Source organism: Cryptotermes secundus, unplaced genomic scaffold (assembly GCF_002891405.2).
Source record: "Cryptotermes secundus unplaced genomic scaffold, Csec_1.0 scaffold165, whole genome shotgun sequence".
Taxonomy (NCBI): Eukaryota; Metazoa; Arthropoda; class Insecta; order Blattodea; family Kalotermitidae; genus Cryptotermes; species Cryptotermes secundus.
Genome location: NW_019737087.1, coordinates 826259 through 845535, shown reverse-complemented (window position 1 = coordinate 845535; position 19277 = coordinate 826259). Strand labels below are relative to the sequence as shown.

Below are 19277 nucleotides of genomic sequence, written 5' to 3'. Positions count from 1 at the left end.
AATGGCTGGTACCTCTACTGGAACAAACAATCTTCTTCTCTCAGTTGGAGCTATGTAAACTGACGCGACGTCGTCATTGGCCTACAGAAAGACGAATCTTAAGTATTAGTTTCCGTAAGATTGTCAGACCGGTCTGTCATATTATAAGACAGTCATTTGGAATTGCGTGTACCTGTCAATTGCGCTGCCTCCTGTCAGTAATAAACCAAAAGGCCAAACTAAACACTTAACCAAGTAACAAAGTAAGAGCTTATGAAGTAAACAACTAACCATGCTAAGTTTGGAGTGCTCACGGCGGTCACCATGATGGCCTTAATCTTCTGGGATATGACGTCATATCTAACGAGTTGAAATGCTAGAGTTAACAAAAAACGTAACCAAGTAACGGCCAACTCCCCAACAAACAAATTGATTACCAAACCATCCAAATAGCATGGATGTTTGTGTGCGTTTTTCTGTGTTTGTCTACAGGTAGAGGCCTTGCGACGAGCTGATCACTCGCCCAAGGAGTCCTACCGTATGTGTAAGATCTAGAAAAACCGAAGTGAACGGAGAAGTTCATGGAGGTAGGCCTAGGCCCATTGGGGCTGTAGTGCCAAGGGGGAAAAACTGAGGAACCAATTAACTAAGCAAGTTACTATCTAATTGCCCAGTCAAACTGACCAACTAACTAGGTAATCAACTTACAGGCTGACCAGCCAACTAACAAGCATACGGAACGATGGAGCCGACTGACCAACTCCACGGTAGAGAATCCTACTAAAATACTAATTTATGTTCACCGAAGATACGACTTGTACCCGAAAGCTCATCAACGTCACTACAAAAGCCCATCATTGGACTCTGTCTTGTTGAGTCCACAGCTATGAGTGAAAGCTGAATAAATCTGCTCTGTAGTTACTACCTGTATGGTTACCGATAGGGAAATATTCACCCTTAAGAAACTGCTTTCTTGAATAACTTTGTCTAGTCAGGACTTCATTATCAAATAAACTTATATTCTTCTTGAAAAAATAGACAAACGGAAGTGCGCTGCAAATATTATTTATGTTTTTCATTGGCACTACAGCCCCAGTGGGCCTAGGCCTACCTCCATGAACTTCTCCGTTCAGTTCGGTTTTTCTAGATCTAACACATTCGGTAGGACTCCTTGGGCGGGTATCAGCTCGTCTCAAGGTAGCTACCTACACACAGAACAACACAAACACAGAATAAACACACACAGATATCCATGCCCCGAGTGGGATTCGAACCCACGATCCGAGTGTTTGAGCGGAAGAAGTTGATTCATGTCTTAGACCTCGCTGCCACTGTGGTCGGCCCTATCACTGCAATTAACGTAGAGATATAAGAAGGTACGTACATAGGCCTACACGTGCACAAATGAAGGTGTAGACTTACGGCTGCATGAAACGAAGCCTCAGCCCACACAGATTGTGGAAAATAACTGCAGTGAAATGGACAAAACCTATCACAGACCTTTAGACAATCATGAAAGCATTTCGTTATTTGTTGAGAGCCCATTACACAAACAGACCATTTGTATTTTGTGTCCAAATGTCATGCAGTGTTGCAGTATGACATCGCAGCGATAGTGCGTCTAACCCATGCTCTGGTTTGAGCTGTGGTAGGGGATTCTTTATAGCGACTGAAAATTTTCGTGCTTTTCCTCAATTTATGTCGAATCCGATGTTCTTACAGCTGTGGATGTGAAGAGTTCGATATTCTGGAATTCAATGCAGTATATTCAGGTTAAAAATCAGCCAACGTTTCGGTGGAACGTAGCGCCTCCTTTTTCAGAGTCGAAGAGTAAGTGAAACAAGAAGACAACATGAAATATATATCAAACAGAACAAGCAAACTTGCTGTCTTTTCCGTGCTGGTTCCCTGCTTTTCTTCTTCTTCCACTCAGAATATTCAGGAGACATATCCTTCCGAAACGTCGGTTGGTTTTGAACGGACTAAACGGCGTTATATTCCAGAAGATAGAACTCTTCCTATGCACCGCTATGAGAAACTGAAATCCTACTTCTTATTTTGGAGTTTATACATCTTGAGTTTTATGAAACCCATTTCGTTTCGGAAATTGATTCTGTTTCCATTGTCGGATGAAGAAGACACGAAAGGAAACCTCTTTCTCTGAGCCCCTCTTTAGGATTACTCCCTATAACCACGGTCCATTTTTTGTTCCTAACCTGTTCATATGAAAGAGAAGCAATTTCCAAAAGCAGTAACTTTAATAAAATCGGCGATCGGTAAATTCCAAACATATTTTAAACAAACTGCCACATCACTTTAAAAAATTTAAACCCCATATAGGCTTATATGACGATATAATCATCAAGCACTGCATTTTGTAGATTTTTCCTTGTCAGATTTATAACTGCTCAGCTATTAAAGAATTTATCTGATTATGTAGAATTCAGAAACTCACAGTATAACACTAATAAAGAGCTATCATTGGAGCCTATGATGACGTGTTTGGAAATAGTTTTACATCCTTAACCCCGATTTTCCTGTAATAAATTTAAGTATTACTCACCGATCGGCATCACATGCTAGAATCTCTCTCTCTCTTTTTTTGGTGTTTCTTGAGTAAAATTCTGTGTGCGTTTGTCGCGACGCCAACGAATCTCATACACGTATATCAGACACTAGCAATACGCAGTCATAACATTACCGTTCAGAAGAAACTGAAATATATGAACTCTTTTAACTCATTTGGAACACGTTTTCCGATACAGAGAAACTGATTTACTTTCAATATTAATAATGAACGCCGATCACAGCTGCCGCGCGGTCTAAGGCATAAATAATCTTCGCCCATTCGAACACTGGAATCGTGGGTTCGGATCCTACTCGAGGCATGGATGTCTGTATATATTTATTCAATTTTGTGTTGTTCTGTGTGTAGACCTCTTCTATGGTCTAGTGGTCAGAGTTCCTGGCTACAAATCCAGAGGCCCCGGGTTCGATTCTCGGCTCTACCAGATTTTCTGAGAAGTAGTGGATCTGGAACGGAGGTCACTCAACCTCGTGAGGATAAGTGAAGAGCTATTTCGATAAAATGGCTGCTCCGGTCTAGAAAACCGAGATTAAAGGCCGTGAGGATCCCTTTCGCTGACCACACAACACTCTCTATCCGCTATAGTTGGCACTAACTTTACCGATGAGCGGCGGTCGCTCGGTTGGTATAGTTCGCTTGCGGACTACAGGCCACGGAGTTCGTTTTTTGTTTGTTTGTTCTGTGTGTAGGTAGAGGCCTTTCGACCGGCTGACCCCCCCGTCCAAGAAACTGAAAAAGCGGCCAAGGTCCAGAAGAGCTGTAGAGCCATAGATAGATAGATTAATTAATTAATTAATTACGAATAAAGAGAGCCCAGTAAATTTCCATTAGAAATGCAGAATATTCAACTCAGCAGTCTAACTAGCTGTGGGCCGCAAGACGTGCTCGATTTTGGTCAGGAGAACAATTCCTATTTCCGTGCCCAGACCCATCCATGGAACCATCTGAGCTGCTGACAATTACGTGAAGGCTCATTCCCGAAGAGGAAAACATGAAGCTGTCCACTCGCTTCCATCTAGAGCTTTGTCTTCAATTTCCTAACCTCAGAAGAAGAGTAATTCATACACTAATTCGAAATAAAATACCGTTTGAATTAATAAACTTATTATGTATTATGTATTGTCGATAAGAGAAACATCAAAACTGTAATGTCTGGTAGAGTCTAAAGGGGTCTGAAGATGGTGTACAGTACTCGGGTTTTTGGACTTTGTCCGCAGTCCTTTATTCTAAAGATCACAAGATTTCCGGAACTGGATCTGTTTCCGTCCTCAGGGTAGGGGTAGCAGAAGCCTACGCTTTTTGTTCCGTTAGAAAGAGCTACCGTCAGTCACTTGACCTGGAGGAAAGCAGCCACGTTCAGAAACGTAGCGTTCTTTAGAATAACGGACGAACAACGAAGTTCAGAAACCCAGTAATGTTGTTGCAATACAGTTGTGCTTAGGTACAGGTGCACTTTGACTCTGTTGCCGGATGCCCATAAAAGTTTTTACGTGTCATAGCGCATTGAAAACTTTTCAGATATAAAATGGGTAACTACATTTGCGTGATTTGATGTAGGTGCATCGAAGGGTACAATTTTTAATGGACAAAAACCACACAGCCCCAACACATCACATGAAGAGCATGACCGAGTGCAGTTTATTATTCATGCAGGTTCATTTTCCGCTCGCGCTGATTCTTGTGTTTATACAATAATAGTACAATGGATGTCATCACTTGTACCACTATATGAAGCGAGAGCAGCTGTCGGGGTGTTTCCTCTGGAAAACTTTTTAGTGCTACTGATGGGCTTGTAGACACGGAGCATTTTGCCATGAAGAACATAGTGCAGGTCATGCACGTAGCCACGGTGACACCCTTGCAGCTGCTTCGAGCACTGTAATGGCTTTATTATGAGCCTGCTTCAGTATAATGCAAACATACAATTGACTGACATAATCACGAATGTAAGGCAATGTGCAAACTTATACACTGCAAGTAGCTTATATTTATGAACGAATTATTTCTTGTAAGATTTTAGTTTTTCATCGCTGTGACTATGAATAATGCTGTATTCTGGGATGTGACGCCTTGTATATATTGTGTAAACCGACGTTTCGGAGGAATGTCGGTTTACACAATATCTAGTCTATCTAGTCTGCTCACGCTGGTTCTTAGCTCGTGGATTTTCTATACCCTGAAGATGGAGACGATACGTTCTCCGAAACTTCGGTTAACACAATATCTAGAAGGGGCCACATCTCAGAAGATGGCATTCGGCACTTCTTGCTACCGCTATCAGTAAAGCTCTAAGAAAATCACATATCCTAACTTGGATTTTAGATTTTTTATATTTAAGAGTACCCAAACCTATTTGAAATTTATAAATATGGGGCAATTTTAAAATATTCTCAATTTACTCTTCATTGGTAAGTTACAGACTGTCTCTGTGATCTAGTGGTCAGAGTTCCTGGTTACAGATCCAGAGGTCCGCGTTCGATTCCCGGCGCTAACATTATTCTATTTTGTGTTGTTCTTTGTGTAGACCTCCTCTATGGTCTAGTGGTCAGAGTTCCTGGCTAAAGATTAAGAGGCCCCTGGTTCGATTCTCGGCTTTACCAGATTTTCTGAGAAGTAGTGGGTCTGGAACAGGGGTCAATCAGCCTCGTGGGGATAATTGAGGAGCTATTTCAAGAAAATAGCGGCTCCGGTCTAGAAAACCCAAATTAACGGCCGTGGGAATCCGTTGTTCTGACCACGCGAAACCTTCTATCCACAAAAGTTGGCACAAACTTGGCCGACAAGAGGCGGTCGCTCTGTCGGTATAGTTCGCTTGAGGACTACAGGACAAGGAGATTTTTGTTTTTATTTTTTTTTTTTGCAAGTTACAAAGTTATTCCGGCTATAGCCAGCAGAGACATTCTCTCCTTCTTCGTGGATGGCAGCAGAAACTGACTTTTGCTTCTTTATTTTATGGATGTCTTATTTAAATAATTTGTCAGTTTCTCTCTTTGTAAATATTATTTTGTTTGGCATGGCAAATGTATTAATCTTCCTTAACGCCGCCACTCATTTAGAGTGTGTGAGCGTGAATATGATATTTGAAGAGGATTATGGGCAATAAAACTGTATACTTGTGCCTTAAACTCTTGAAATTAATTCCGTAAAATATTTTATTCTCAGTCCCTTCCATTTTCTCATAATTAATTTATATTAATTTTGACATTTTCCCTATTTAGAGGTTATTTTTAATATTGGTTCCATGGTGACGCAAGTCAAAACCGTGGATACCGTATTTACGCATGTATAGGCCGCAGCACAATTTTCAGACAGAAATTATAGAAAAAATAATTTTCTTGGAATATTATTTCAGGAGTATTACTAATTATGAATATATTTTTTTAAATGAAGTGTGATTTCGAATATTTCGAATATAAGTGCTTTTTTAATCTAACTATTCAATTCACTGAGATCACATTTATTATGCTATTAAACATTTATTTTGTTTTGTTCCCGGTTACCTAAATAATCAACTATTTGCATATAGAAAATTGTTGTGGTTTTTAAAGCGAGATATATGAAAACTTCACAATACGGAAGCTGAGTAGGAACTGACAATTTCATACCGAATAATATTACTTTGTAGCAGTGCCTCCTAGTTCGTAGAATGTATATAGTTATCCTACCATTGTTTAAGAGATTTTTATTAAGTTTGGTATTGTTCAGTTATTCAGTATTGAGGGGGTGGGTTTCCCCATGCACCGCGGCCAGTTTGATCTATTGTGCGTCCCCCTTTTTTAATTTCTACTGTCTCCATACCCTACCGGTACTGGTGCTCGCTATCAGCCCCTTTCTGACAGCGAGGTTTCGGCCTTCTACTGGCAGTGGTATCTGATAATTAGTCCCTTTCTGTCAGTGAGGTCGTCCCTCCTCTGGCAGTGGTACCTAATGCTTCCCCATCTACCGGAGGCGGGAAATTTGCCTAATTTAGCTCAGAGGTCTCCTAGAGACGTGAGGTTCTTTTACGTGCCGTATATCTACGACACGGGACCCACGGCTTAAAGTCCCTCGAGGAGGATTTGTTCCCTGAATTTTCCGCCCTTAAAAATTCCACGACCTCCGCCGGGTTTGAACCCGCTTACCTTGATTCATGAGGTGGAAACGTTACCCCTAGACTACGGAGGCTTTGGTATTGTTACTCTTTATCAAAAACTAATTGTCCAAATAACATAGCCTGCATTCACTTAGAACTCAAACATTCACCTCCTTCTCAATACTATCCTAGTCTTATGCTTAAAGGTATTAATTTTGAAAACATAGGCTAAGGAACTTGCTGAGGTCCTCGAAAACCTCAAAAAATAATCCGAATATTCAAGTTTTAAAAACATAACAAGGCACATTGTCATCTTGCTCACATAGAAATTGAACATGAATTCGCAGGCAGTAAATTTATTAATACTGATGAAAACAGCTTTTTTGGCTTGTAACATGTTCATTGGAGGGCTGGATATCTCAGTCAGTATAGCGACTGGCTACGGGCTGCACGACAGGGGTCGGAATTCGAGCCAAGTAGGGTCAAGAATTTTCTCTCCTCCACGTCGTCCAGATGGGTTCTGGGGCCCACCCAGCCTCCTATCCAATGAGTACCGAGGGCTCTTTCCCCTGGAGTAAAGCGATAGAGGCGTAACACTGACCAATCACCTCCAACTAGTGCCGAGGCCAAGAATACTTGGATCTATACATCCACTCCCCCATACGCCTTCATGGTTTAGTGCTTACTTAGTTAAGCACATAGAAAATTTTACCTTTTTTACCTTAACATGTTCATTGTGTGAAAGCAGTCTTTCATAGATGTTATGGTTGTTGAACACGAAGCCGATAGTTCGTTGGCAATGTGTGGTTAGGCACTCTATTCTTTTCGAGGTTTTCACCATCACCTGCCATGCTTTTAGGAATTGCTGTGTTAATATTGTTTCGCCATGCATCTTCTGAAATAGCATAAATGAGCTAAATTATAGGTTATATGCCGGAATCATCACACATCACACCATTGTCCTACTGGGCACGGATTCAAGCATATGGTAAGAGTGAACAATGTAAACAGTCATCAGGTGACATGTAACAACGCAGATCGGTCTGCGGCGAAACGAAACGTGCAGAACTTCATGAGAACATTCACTTCACGCATACTGCAGTAACTCTGTACGCTCTTTTCAACTTTATACACAATAAATGAAAAACAAACAAATTTTTAGGGCATGAAGATTTCTGACACCATTGATTTTCAGCTTCTACTCACTCACGAGTGTTAAAGCAAAGATAAATTGATTTACTGCGGGTACGGTCCCTATCAGTTATCCAAATAGACACAGATGGCAGAAGCAGTCTGCTTAGTTCCTGGCGTATCCCAACAATTTGTGTTAGGATCCTAACAATTCCGAAACCCACATTGTAATGCTTATGATGTATAGAAAAGCAATGCAATGGTAAGAAAAAGCTCTGAAATTACTGAATTGTGGATTACCATAGCAACAACATTTCGAGTGTTAACATGTTGCATATAAGCCAGTTATATAGTAGGCCACGTGTCATGTCTATTCCGTTCAGTGCTGATATTTTTCATGTGAAAATGCGGAGTTCTCTGTATGAGACGTTTTATAATTGGTTATTTCTACGAGTTATTTGCGAGATATGGAGTTAAAATTTGGGCTCATGCCATCATTCGATAACTTGTAGGGGTGCAAAGTAATATGGTAGAAAGTAGGGGGAAATCAATAAAAAAATATTTTGTAACAAGTGAGTTTTCATGCTTAATTTTCAACGAGCGTTACAAAATTTCTTCTGAAATGAGTCCATGTATTGATAATTTCCTCGGACTTTCCCAGTATTCTGCATCATCTACATAGTTTCAAAAGGCCATTTTTATTTCATGAACCCGGCTTTATTTTCAAAACACAGTATTTCGGATACCCGGTTTGGAATCAGGGCAGGACTGGATTTATAATTTTGGGGTCTCAGGACAAGCAAAATCTGCAGACTCCTGTCAGTAACAACAAATTTCCGTCACGGCAAACCTTTGTTGTTGTTATTAATCATTAATTAATTAATCATCTCAGATGGACTACAGCCTTATTGTGGTGGAGAGACCTGCTGATCAGGAGAGCTATGCTGGCGAGAGCGTAAGTTCCTGGTAGGGTCACCCAAGCCAGACAAGTGAAAGAGTAGGGAACCTGAAAAATTGTAACACGCTGGTCATTCAAGCCGGACGGAGACTTTATAGCCCGCACTCACTCATGGAGGTGAGCTCTTCTTAAGAAACTGCCAATTGTGCAGCTACTAAAGAACTTCCCAGCATTTTATGGAACCCGAAGGTTCATCACCGTGTTCACAAGAGTCATCCAGCGGTTCCTATCCTGAATCACATCAATCCAATCCACGCCATCTCATCCTGATTCTCAGAGATCCATTTCAATATTGTCCACCCATCGACGCCTTGTTCTTCCCAGTGGTCTCCTTCCTTCCGGCATTCCCACCAATATCCTATATGCATTTCTCCTCTTCCCCATTCGTGATACATGTCTGCCCATCTCATCCTCCTTGACTTGATCATTCTAATTATACTTGGAGTCGCCACGGCATGGCGCGTCCTCAGGTTGCGGATGGAGGAGACGCCCTCCAGGTGTGGACGGAAGCTGCAACTATATTGAATAAACAGTCGCGGACAACCAACAAGGGGTGATCCTCCAGCTTGTGGATTGGACGTGGGGCTAACAACTCCTCATCGTAAAAAAAAAATGTTACGAAAATGTTTGTAGCCATTCCTTTGTAAAATAAATGATTACGCATTGACATAAAAAATGAAGCTCCTAAAGCTATTTCCCTTAGAAGCCGGAACAGGCTGTGGCCTGATCCATATATATAGATGAAGATAAACTAATTCTTCGTGATATTAGATAAGAGGATGTCTCAATAAAATCCGTTGATTCTTTCTGTTCTTTCGGGGCCCCCAGACCGTCGCTCATGCTTAAATCCGGCCCTGACAGAGGGGTTAGGCGGAGTAGGGTTTCTTGCTTATATTCTATCACCTGAGAATTCAGACTTAACACATTTACAAGAAACTGATCTGACAACTTACAGTGTCCAGATATCAGCCAAAAAGGCGACTGGATGTTTATAGAAGAATACATGCATGTTATGATACACAGGATAGGTCATTATCACCTAAATTGAATATTTACAATTAATTCTAGGCAATGCAGGTCACAGTAGCCGAGCGGTCTAAGACATGCACTGTCTTCGCTCGCTCGGAAGCCGGGATCGTATGTTAGAATCCCACTCAGGGCATGGATATTTAATGTGTATGCTTTTTCTATATTTGTGTTGTCCTGTGTTTAGGTAGCGGCATTGCGAAGGACCAGATACTCGTACAAGGACTCCTACTGTCTGTAAAATGATTAAGAGAATAAAAAGAAACCTCGACACCCGTGTAAGGGTATAAGAGGAATGAACGGAAAAAAAATTCTAGGCAAGAAAAATTACGAAATAATTCAAAATATCAGAAATCATCAGTCGTAATTGTAATTTATTTAATTAACGGGACTGCAAGAAGAGTTCTTTTTGCTATTCTTTGATATCCCTTTTTGAAAAATAATAGTAAATGCAAAAAAGACCTAGGCAATGCCCATCCGGCCCTCTGTAGCACATTCTTAGTAACACTGCCGTATACAGTTTGTGCTGCATTCTTGTGGCAGAAATGACAACTAAAATCTGATGACGTAACATGATTCTCATGCAGCGCAAAATTCATATGGCTAGGGGATGTGACGTCAAGATACGTATTTATCACGACTTGAACAATCACGAACTCGGAGCCGGAAGGATTTCAGCATTGTATCCAACCTCCACTGAGGCTAGTCTCTTAAGAAGCTGGCATTCTTTCAGTTGGCCTTTTATTGAAATTTAAAGTTCATTAGCCTGATGTTTTACTTTCTCACCACAGTCGCCGTGACTATTTCAGTATTCTGTGACTTGACTCCATGCAATCTGGCATATCTTCCAGGCTACACAGTAGTATATCACAGAAGACAGAAATATTGGTTCATTTGCGTTTTCGTAGCAGATATCCATTGGACCCTGTGTTAAGCAGACTGAATCCAGTCCTCACTGTTACACTCTCTCCTTCAAGATCCATCCAAATGTTATCCTTCTACATATTTCTAAGCTTTTTAAGTAATAGCTTCCGGTGGATGTGTTCTATCTTCTGGGGTAGAACGCCGTGTAAAAGTAAGTAAGTAAAGGTATCCCTGTAACAGGCCGTGGAGGCCCATAAGGTTGTGAGATGTTGAGGTTCCCACATTTTCTAGACAATCGGCTCATAGGTGGCGGTAAGGTTGTCAGCCCTACGCGCCGGCCGCCCTTTACCCCCACGAATATTCCAAGAATATTTCCAGTGCTCATTTCTGTTAGAGGCTGAGTCGACCCCAGGGCCATAGTGCGGCTGGAAGGATTAGGTAAATTGGAAAAAATCCAATGACCTCATCGGAATTTGATCCCGCGACCATCCGGCTTGTAGCATAGTGCCTCAACCAACTACACTACCGCGTGCAGAACGCCGTGCACTCCGCTGAAATCAACGGACGTCCCTGAAGAATAAGTCGCCTCTATTTTTATGATAGAAGAATAAGCCAAGCAAGTAACCAGGGTGAAATAGGCCACGCCATAGCTCAAGCGGTTAGTCGCTGACTTCCCACCCGGCGGCCCGGGTTCGATCCCAGGTCTGGTCAAGTGGAATTTGTGGTAGACAAAGTGGCGCTTGGCAGGTTTTCTCCGAGTACTTCGGTTTCTCCTGCCAGTCTACATTCCACCAAATTCTCCATCATCATAATAATCCGGGGCAGGCTACAATAGGCCAGTCAGTGGCCGCCGTGCCGAGTGAACCCAGTTGGACTCCACCCCCCACCAAGCGAATTTATTTTTTTTTAACCAGGGTGAAATATGGTGGCCCTTGTCTTCTGTGACGTAGCCTTTTCAATATGGTAGAACTTCCTACCTTCATCTTCACTACAAAAGATTAATTCTTGTGCCCTTCCCAGGAGATAGTAATCTCTAAGTCACTGCAGATTGGGCCAGCTAGCTCGATCCACTGTGACCTAAAAATGTACTAACATTTCTAGATTACTTGGTACAAGGGTACTGAAAGTCTTGAATTTGCAGGCAAACATTTTGGAACGCACTGTTCCGTGCTCTACCTGTCCAACTGACAGCTTGATACAGATTACTGTAGTAATCGCCCTGTCCTCGGGTGGTTGTCAGCCTGCTTCTGTGCTGCCAACATGGGCACATTTTCATCACGTTTCTCTCGGACTATAGTGAAGATGATCAAGGAGAGCTCAAGATAGACACTTAAATACACAAGGGAGACCAGTCCGCTCTCTCTTCAGGATCTTTCGGCAAAACATACGCTTGCGCGCGATTATCCTTCAAATTTGGATTGTCGTTAGTCTGATGCAGGGCGGTAACTTCAAATAGAGACAGTCCAACTTTCTAAGGTTGTAAAATGCTAGTGATATGGGCAAGAGATTTTAATTAGCAGGAAATAAACATCAGCTTTACAGCACACTTCGATGCATTAGATGAGGAGCTTTGAATTTACGACGCAAGAATCTTGGGTGAATACATAATGAGGTATTATTTCTCAAAAAGGGATTATGTTAACTGTTACACAAAATATGTGAGTTTTCAATTCAATATCTCGGAAAGTACAAGCAATTCTACAGGCCTACATTTTTTTAATTATAAACAGAAACCGAGGATGCAAAACGGGACGGATACTGCATGCATATGAATAACTGTTTATTTTTCTCAACCGTGTGTTTAAAATTGTCTGTTAACCTTAGTACGAGTAGTAAGAGTAGATAAGTTACCTTCAGAGTATTACTCACTCACTCACTCACTCACGGAGCTGAGCTCTTCATGAGAAACCGCAAATTATGCAGCTACTCAAGAACTTATCAGCATTTTATGGAACTCCAAGGTTCATTACCGTATTCACAAAAGCCATCCACTGGTCCCTATCCTGAGCCAGATCGATCCAATCCACACCATCCCATTCTATCTCTCTAAGATCCATTTTAATATTGTCCATCCACCTAAGCATTTGTCTTCCTAATGATCTCTTTCCATCTGTCTCTCGCACCAATATCCTATATGCAGTCCTCTTATCCCCATTCGTGCTACACGCCCTGCACATCTTATCCTCCTTGATTTGATTACTCTAGTTACACTTGGAGGAGAGTACAAGTTATGAAGCCACTCATTAAGCAGTTGTCTCCAACCCCCTGCCACTTCATGTTTGTAGAATATATATAACTAATTCTTTATCGGTCTCTCATTAAGAAATAATCTATAATTACATTAATTTGGCGATAGATACGCATTTCCATTTATCACTGTAAGATAATTGTTACGTAAGAATAACAGAATACAACTCATATATATAGCTATTGAAAATCTGGAGCCGTTTGGTTGGAAAGCAAGTATTTAGTAAATTAAAATAAACAAACATGTAAGTGGCACTAAAAGTGTGTTGCCTTTAATCTCCTCATTAAGATCCTCTACAAGATATTGATTGGGCCTCGTAATAAAATTAAATTTAGACATTTAAATAAATTTACTCTTAAAATTAACTAAAGTTGATCAAAGTTACACACGGCAAAAACTAATGTGAAAACAGGTCTTTATTAGTTTGCATAAAAATTTCTCAAATTATTAGAAAAATATGCTCGTTAAGTAGATATTCATTTAGGTCCAGGAGAAATGTAACCATTAAAATGGTGGCAAACTGTTCTGAACCAAAATAGAAATACATCTAAAAAATTTAGTGAATTCTAATATTGCATTTGATAAAAATCAGTCTCGTAGCTCAGGCGCTGTAACAGACGAGCAGACCGACGTGGAAAAGCTAATGTATGTCCTACCATATAGCGGCGTTCCAAAATTTCTTGTGCATCTTCTCTAAATATAGATCTTTTTCTTACCCTACTTTTTAATTTTAGAGAATAAAAGTAAGCTCAAGCGATCACCATGTTCCTTACGTGTCTGTGCAGCCCTCCTATTAACTTCTGAAAGCATGAGCCAATCTGCCCAACATTTGGTGTGCATATCTGAGCTCACCTCAACGTCTTATTCATAAATCCCTCCCATCGGTCTCTGTGTTTATACACGTATGTGCATCCACCTCTCGTTGTTAGGCAGCGGCTCAGTAAAAACGTTACAAAGGCAACGATTGCACATGCAACAATAGAATTGTTTTATGTGCTGTCGTATTAAAAGAAAATGGGCGATTAGTTCTTCTCAGAACTTCTTGTTTGTCAATTTATTTTATTTCCTGGAAGACATATATGAATTTGTCCAATATTTGTAATAAATATATTCTGAGGTATAAATTTTCGTGGGTTCTTATCTGTTACTAATATTTCATGATATTTTTGGGGATAATATCCTTTTATGTTCTTCCGTTTGCTGATATCGCTAAGAATTATATAAAAAATGCCTGTCAGTAAACAAGCCTCTGACATCTGCGAACAGCATCTCAACAAGTTTTAAGTTTAAAAAGAGATTAACTCAATAACAAATCGAAACCTGATTCAGGAGGAACTTAAGAGGAGATTGAATTTGGGTAATGCTTGCTACCATTCAGTCCAGAGCCTTTTGTCTGCTGTCTAAAAATATAAACATTAGAACATAAACAACTATAATTTTCCCTGTAGTTCTGTATGGGTATGAAACTTGGTCTCTGACATTAAGGGAGGAACATAGACTGAGGGTGTTTGAGAACAGGGTGCTCAGGAATATATTTGGACCGAAGAGAGACGAAGTGACGGAAGGCTGGTGTAAACTGCATCATAAGGAGCTTCATAATTTGTGGCGTTCTCGAAGTATAATAAGAATGATCAAGTCAAGGAGGTTGAGATGGGCAGGGTATGTAGCACGAAGGGGAGAAGCGGACTGCACGTAGGATATTAGTGGAAAGCCAGAAGGAAAGAAACCACTGGGAAGACCAAGACGTATGTGGGTGGACAATAAAATGGATCGTAGAGAGATAGGATGTGATGGGATGGATTGGACTGGTCTGCCTCAGGATAGAGACCAGTGGAGGGCTCTTTGAACACGGTAATTAACCATCAGGTTCCATAAAATGCTGGGAAGTTCTTGAGTAGCTGCATGGCAGTTTCTCAAGAAGGGTTCAGCTCCATGAATGAATGAATGAATGACTCAATTTCATATCCTCCGTAAGTATATTGTAAGCCGGGGTAGCTCAGTCGGTATAGCAACTAGGCTACAAGCAGCACAAGCAACGAACAGTTCTTCTATTGACGGGGGGGAGCAAGATATTCTTGTCTTCTTCATAATGTACGGACCTGCTGTGGGGTCTGTCTATTCTCCTATAAAATGAGCACAGGGACCTCTACTCTCGTGGATAAAGCAGTCGAAACGTGAACCTGACCAGTCGACTACACTTAGTTCCGAAAAGTAGAATCCGAGAGACAATACCTACATCATAGCATAATCTCGCGTAGTAATTGAAATTTTTCTGAAATGTTACACATTATCTGAATGACTGGGAATACAGTTAAATCTTTTCCATCACAGTTCTAACGTCGAATTAGTGAACTCAAATCACTGATACTAATTATCACTGTTATACTGACATCATTCAACGGAAGAGAACATGACAGAGACTTGTTGTTGGGCCCAAACTTACTTGATCCTGTCACTTCGTCTGTGTTGCATTTGGATGGATTGCACCGACGAAGTGAACTATGAGAAGAGCGTGTTTACTTATCACTGACAATGATATGCTAAGATCGTAATGCCTTCCATATCCGCTTAGAAACAAGCCTGCAATCTTGAATACATCACTTGAAATATTTTAGTTAAGAAATCTTCGAATATAGAGGAACATCGCAGATAAGGGGGTAAATGAGTACGGGAGATGAAATCTGATTGGAGGGCTTTAAGGCGTATTGGGAGGAGTTAGCACATAAAAGGGAAAAGTTCGCATTGCATTATCCCCTATCTTTCTTTCTTACCCCTAAGCCTTGGACTGCACTAGCTTGTCAAGGTTTCTGCCACCCTCTAGGCAGCATGGGTTGATGGATGGAGTAGGAGGGTGTTACGACACTCTCAAAGCCTCCGTAGGAGAAATAAAAAAAAATGAAACACGGCTCCACCCAAGTCTTCGATCTGCGGAGTAAAAAAGGACATACTAGAAATGTCCGCCATCGTGGAAGAATACGAGATATATCGACAGTTCGGGAGCTGTCATTTTGCAGGCTTTGTATACTCAGTCTGGTAAAAACTGAGTTGCCGTGTGACACAGAATGCTTTAGGAATCCATGTGTGTGTAAAACAGCATTGACTGTGCAGCAAGGAACCAAATCATTGCAGCGGTTCTACTGGGCAATAAGTCCAGCCACAAATGTAGGCCTATACATAAAAACAGGAGAGGCCACTAATAAGTGAAGGTATGAGTGGCTAAAGGAATTTATATTCCGGCAATGAAATTTTTTCAGCACCATCCGTCAGCTACTGAATTGGCCAGAAGAAAACACATCGTACAGAGGGGTGAAAAAGGAGCAATGTGAAGGACAAAAAGGAACATAAAATAGGTGGTCACACTTCTCGTATCATCACCATATTTTTATTAGTTAGGTAAACATCATTTCCTTGATATTAAACTCATGTTCATATGAAGAGTTTAGAATAAATATATGCAGACGGGTTGTAAACAAATGTAAAAATATTCTTGAGAAATTCTCCCAGAAATAATGAAACTCGTTGTGTCCTTCGAATGATATAAACGAGTAAGTCATAGTTAAATTTATTCTTAATAAAGAAAGATTGCCCGATTAGTAGATTGAGTCTATTTACCAGTGCACAGGAAGGGTGATAAAACTGACTGTAGTAATTATCCGAGGATATCACTGCTATTGACTTCATACTGAATTTTACCCAATATCCTTCCCTTAAGGTTAGGTCCATATATACAATAGATGAAATTATTGGGGGATTAGTGTCGGTTTCAACGTAACAGATCTACTACTGACCAATTCTTTTGCACTCGTATGATACTGGAATAAAAATGGGAGTACGATGAGACACTACACCAGCTATCCATAGACTTCAAGAAAGCCTATGATTCAGTTGGGAGGGAATTATTGTACAATATTCTAACAGAGTTTGGGAGACCCATGGAACTAGTCAGGCTGATTAAAATGTTTTTAAACTAAACGTATAGTAAAGTCCGTGTAGGTAAACATTTGTCTGTTAATTTTTCTATTCAAAATCGTCTAAAAAAAGGAGATGCTTTATCGCGACTGCTTCTAAACTTTACTGTAGGATATGCCATTAGGAATGAACAAGAAATCCAGGTGGGACTGAAATTAAGTGTGACACATCAGCTTTGGTCTACGCTAATGATGTGAATCTACTGGGTGATAATATAGATGCCATAAAGAAAAACACAAACTATATTTGGCGCAATAAGGAGGTTGGCCTAGATGTAAACACAGAGAAAACTAAGTATATGTTACTGTCTCGTCACCAAAATGCAGGGCAAAATCATGACATAAAGATAGGAAACAGATGTTTCGAAAATGTGCCACAGTTCAGATATTTGGGAACAACGTCAACAGATCGAAACCTGATTCAGGAGGAAATTAAGAGGCGACTGAACTCGGGTAATGCTTGCTGCCATTCAGTCTAGAACCTTTTGTCTTCTAGTCTGCTGTCCAAAAACATAAAAATTTAGAATATACAAAACTATAACTTTGCCTGTGGTTCTCTGTGGGTGTGAAACTTGGTCTCTGACATTAAGGGAGGAACATAGACTGAGGGTGTTTGAGAACAGGGTGTTCAGAATATTCGGATCGAAGAGAGATGAAGTGACAGGAGGTTGAAGAAACCTGCATAATGAGGAGCTTCATAAGTTTTACTCTTCTCCTAGTAAAATTAGAATGATCAAGTCAAGGAGGATGAGATGGACAGGGCATGTAGCACGAATGGGGGAGAAGAATGCATATAGGATATTGGTGCGAGAGCCAGAAAGAAAAAAANAGAGCATGTAGCACGAATGGGGGAGAAGAAGAATGCATATAGGATACTGGTGCGAGAGCCAGAAAGAAAGAAAGAAACAACTTGGAAGATGAAGATGTAGGTGGGTGGACATTATTAAAATGTATCTCAGATAGGATGGGATGGGATGACATGGGCTGGATCGATCTGGTTCAGGACCTCTTGTGTATACGGTAATGGACCTTCGGGTTCCATAGAATGATGGTAAGTTCTTGAGTAGCTGCACAATTTGCAGTTTCTCAAGAATGGCTCAGCCCCATGAGTCAGTGAAAGTCATAGTTAATGCCATTAAAAATTTAGAGAATGATAAATAATAGGATAGGTCACTGAATTTAGTAATTATATTAAAAATCACGTTTAATGGAAGCAAAACCTAGGAGTATAGAATATCATATATTTCTGGAAAACAAATGAATAGGAATGTATTTAAAAGCAAGACACGTGAGGACATGCCTTCGAAACTGTATCCAATGAAATTTCAGTGAGTCTATGCGGCTCAAAAGTATGTGCAGAAACAGAGCACTACTCCGATACAGAGAGGGGCGAAGACTATCGGAAGGAAATGTCAATAAAATTTAGAAAGATTTCTATCTTCTGGAATAGAGCACCATGCAGTCCTTTGAAAGTGAACAGAAGAGCTCTGGTTGCATCCTTCCTTCACGCTGGTTTCTTGGTTGGCATATTCTTCGACCCTGAAGATGAAGGCGACGTTCCTCCGAAACGTCCCAGAAGATAGAAATCTTCATGACCACTGCCGCGAGCTCAGATCCTACAGATTTATTAGAGACAGGATTTTCGGGGCACAAGATATCGATATCTATTGATCATTTTAAAACAGGGCAAGAATATCACAGTTCTGAAACAAGAAGGAAGAGAAATGTTGAAAAACCGACGAGGAAAGTATTCGCCATAGCAGATTTTAATGGGGACTAATAAGGCCAAAGGGCATAATCCTTAAGGTTCATGTTGGGGATATCCTTCATGGGCACATATCAGGCCTGCATGTGTGTTATGTCTAGTCTGAGAAGTTACGGTACAGCCGATGTGTAGGCATGAGCCTAAGTCACACACCAGGGCCGCGCCATAGCTCAAGCCGTTAGTCGCTGGCTTCCCACTGCGGCGGCCTGGGTTCGATCAAGGGTCTTGTCAAGTTGGATTTGTGGTGCACAAAGTGGCGCTGGGGCAGGTTTTCTCCGAGTACTTCGGTTTCCCCTGCCAATCCACCAATTGCTCCACAATCACCCTCACCTTTCATCTGGGGCTGGTACAATAGGCCAGAAGTGGGACTTAGTCCCACTCCACTAGCAATACAAAAGACGTCACACACCATAAAAATCAATCGGTTCCTTTCAGACTGCTATCTCCTGGATTATTACGCCCTGTAGAAATCTTCCAACATGAGGATGGAGGCAACATGGTCAAATGGTCATAACCCAGCCACAGAATCTGAACTTGCATTGCCGTGAAGACAGGCGCAGTGCATTATGAACACCCTGCTCCCCATTTTCGTTAACATAACAAGGAATTGATCACAGTGCGTTGTAAGATTAAAATTTGTGTGTAACTTTTCTCGTCGAGTTAAATGAAATACTGTTAT

General features: G+C 40.9%; 1 protein-coding gene across 3 annotated transcripts in view; it reads right to left on the bottom strand.

Annotated features, from left to right (window-relative positions):
• The window catches only part of LOC111870046 (proton-coupled folate transporter), a 78246-nt gene that overhangs the window by 58250 nt on the left and 719 nt on the right, over positions 1-19277 (bottom strand). The gene's annotated exons all lie outside the window — the stretch shown is intronic.